We start from the raw sequence: 3774 nt of genomic DNA, 5'->3' as shown, positions 1-3774 counted from the left end.
CCCTGAGCAGAAATTATTCCCAGAGCTAATTCATACATATACTGTTTAACACATGCCATCTGCTTCTGAAACCTGTGGCTACACACAACAAGTGTACTGTTAGATAAGTAATTTCTGATATCCTCGTAGAATAAATGAAACTACTGTGCTTCTTCAGGAAAAATAAAAACATTTATCATTTTCAAAGTCATTTCCTCCTGCTTATGGAATACATACTATATATCCCCTTAACATAACCATATTTTCAGTAGGTACTGAGAGAAAACCAATGTTTTCTCTCAGTACCTACTGATGGCAAAGGATGATGCTGAATGACATTTAATTGATGGTGTTTTAAAAAGTTCTAAATTAGGGAAAATAGTTACAAAATTATTTTCAAGGATATTAAAAACTAATAGTAGTTTGTAAAATACAAGATTACTGAGTCAAACAGCCATGGTTTGCAAATAGCATTTCATAAATTTAAAATTTATAATCACAAACTAATTTGACATTTCAGAGCCCCAGTTTCCTCATCTTTAAAAAGAAGGGGATAGATAATAACAAGTTAAACATCAAATATTGATGAATGCATGTAAAACACTGAATGCATCCCTTGGAGCTGACTGAATAATAAATGCTAGCCAATTACATTGTCACACAATTAAACAGGGAAATTCAGTAAAGATATTATAATAAAATCACCATAGCTCCTAAAATTCACAAATTAATGTTTGAATTTTAATAAGGATGAATATTAAATATCAGAAGTCATCCAAAAATGTGGATCAACACAAAAAAAGACAACTTCCTGTTATTGTGTTAGGCATGCAGTAGGTATTGTACCATAGTGTTTATGTGCACTGTTTACAACAAATCATGTTTATAGTATGTATTGTGTAGAGAGGAAAACCCAGACCTACAGAAGTTAGAAAAAATGCCTGTAGCCTTAGGACTAAGAAGTGGGAGAACTGGGATTTGAGTCCAGCTATATCTAACTTCAAAGCCTTTGATTTTAAAGAAGATTGTAAATTTATCATTGGTTTTCATTTATCCACATTGCTTCCTGTCACATTCAATCTAGATAAGCAATCAGAACATGGTCCTTGGTCTGGACTTCCACATTTTGCTTCAGTTACGGTATATAATGTCCAATAAAAAGGGTTTGTTGAGTACCCTGCCTAAATTGACAGTGGAATGCAAGAGGTCAAAATATGTGGGCTTTTGTAATTTTTCCTAAAGCAGAGACCAGATAGAGAAACTGGGACTCAGACAGTGCTGATGAGTTAAATAGTAATGAAAAATGTCAGGGAGGTTCTAGAGACAAAGAGAATACTCTTTGGCTTGATGACCTGAATATCAAATTTCTTCATGACAGTTTATGAGTGAGTGATAGGAAAAGATATGTCAGCTGCACTGTCCAAGCATTAAAAACAAATTACCTTATTGTGGACAAACGATTAGAATGGAGGACCCTATATGCTGACTTCTGGAATTCTTATTCCAAGAAGATTTGCCTGTTTTACATTGCTATAGGAAATAATAATAATAATAATAATAATAATAATAATAATAGATTATTTCCACCTATTTTTTTCTCAGGTGTATTCTTATCCCCTCATCTTCAAGAATGATGAATTCCAAAACTCATGGCTTTGAGAAGATTAAACTTCACCTGTCAGAACAGATCTGTATACATAGTATATTCTCCCTAAAAACACGTGGCTTACGATAGAATTGTGTGTTAATTTAGGAAGAATCATGGACTCAAATTAGGAAGAGCTAATAACTTGTGAATAACAACTGACTTTAGCTTATCAATTTCTGTTTCCTCATCTGTATTGGCTTAGAGATTTAGAGTGAGAAAGGAGATACAAGGATGATAAATTAACATGTATACTTTCTATATAAATCCTGTGGCTATTTCTATATGTTCATATAGGTTATATTTTACTAGACAGAAGATTAAGATTATATCAAGTAATTCCACTCTTGAGTTTTATTTGCTGATGGTCAAAGAAGTCTCTGGCCCCAGAGTCCATCTGATAGAACGTCAGTACTTGGCAGTTGCCATCTACCTCTGAAGGGGCTCTGCTACCTTTACTTTCGGGATTCTTCACAAAGAAAAGTAGAAGTTAACAGGACATTGCAACTTCTCAGTCACCCAAGCCAATGTCATATTTGCATTTTCCTCTTCTCAATGTCACAGCCAAAGAATCACATCCTCACTACTCCAAGAATCTTTACATCTGTCTTGCCTTCCTCCATCCTAATCCTAGTCCCCTTAGCTTTTCACAAGGATCTTCAAACTTGTCTTTAGATCTCTCAGTCTCATTGCTTTGGCTTGTCATCTCCTCACATTGCAAGCGATCATTAAAGAGAACTTGAAGAATATCATGATCACAAAGGTCATGGAAACTCTGGCTTAATATCCTTACAGATTCCCTGTGCCTTTAAGACACAGCACCAAATTCCTAGACATCATTATCAGACCCTACATAGGCTGACCACTTTTCCTTTCATCACTCCACCTCTCCGCCTTGTCCTGTGCTCTGGCTCCTCTGAGCTCCCTACTCTATGAACTGCCCATGAAACTGCTGCTGATCATGTTGTTCTTCTCCTAAAACCTTTACTATTATCCTCTCACACCTTCAGGTCCCAGAGCAAATGTCACTTCTTGGTGTGATTCACTGAGCCATAGAGCAATAGAAAAACCTCTACATAATCTCTTAAATCTTCCCACACTTAGATCCATTTTAAGTTAATATTTTGAATATTAATTTAATATGGTGGCACTTAGTGATCTATTTTGACTCTTTTGCATATGTATACCCACTTTTCCCCAGCACCATCTATTGAAAGTTCTGTGCTTTCTCCAAGGTGTGCTCTTAGCATCTCTGTCAAAGACCTGGTAGTCTGAGATGCGTGAAGGAACACCACTTTTTCTATCCCTGGTTTTCCTTGCTCTCAAAAATTGAATGAATAAGTTTATATGAATAATACTCAATGACAAATTTTTCTGTTCTGTCCCTTACCAGTGAATTATGGGATATATTTAAATACAGACCAAGCTGGTAATTAAGCATACAAAAATATATATATTTTTGGTCTGGTGGCCAAGCTGAGAGATAAGAGACGAAGGCTTCAGTGATGAGCAGAAAAGATGTGAAAGGGGCCCTTCCATTTGCCTTCCTTGACCTCATTCTTTATGTCTGGACTCTCAGGTTTCAGACCTGAAAAGATCTGGCAGCTTAGAAAGATGTAAGTCTGTGAGGCAATTTATAAGACTGTAGATAGCTAGAGTTGGTTTAATTGAAAGATATAATTACCAGGTGTTGAAGGCAAAGGGGTTCATTAGCTCACCAGACACTCTGTGGACTGGACTGTCCTCATTTTAATTTTTCATGACACATCAAGCAGGGGGACACCTGTGGGTCAGGAGAATTGACCAATTCTGGACTTTCAAGCACTTCAAACTCAACCCCGAGGGCAGACAATCTTTCAGAAGTGGAATGCTAAGTTGTTTTCTCCTGTTTTAAAACTCCTTGTTATAAAACTGTAATAAACCTCCATTGCTCCCTGAGGCTCCATAAAGACCTTGATAATCTGGCCTTTGTCTGCTGCTTCTCCTCAGATTTCTATACCCCTCCCCTTCCCTGTACTTTTTGCTTCATATACGTTGAATTGATAAGAACACTAGTAATTATTAATGCTATAAGGATAATTTAATTATGACTACTGCTACTAATATTTGCTGAACTCTTCCTATGTACAAAACACTGCTTTACCATGTCA

The sequence above is a fragment of the Urocitellus parryii genome, chromosome 4, assembly GCF_045843805.1.
Source record: "Urocitellus parryii isolate mUroPar1 chromosome 4, mUroPar1.hap1, whole genome shotgun sequence".
NCBI classification, from domain to species: domain Eukaryota; kingdom Metazoa; phylum Chordata; class Mammalia; order Rodentia; family Sciuridae; genus Urocitellus; species Urocitellus parryii.
Note: the sequence above shows the minus strand (reverse complement) of the source record.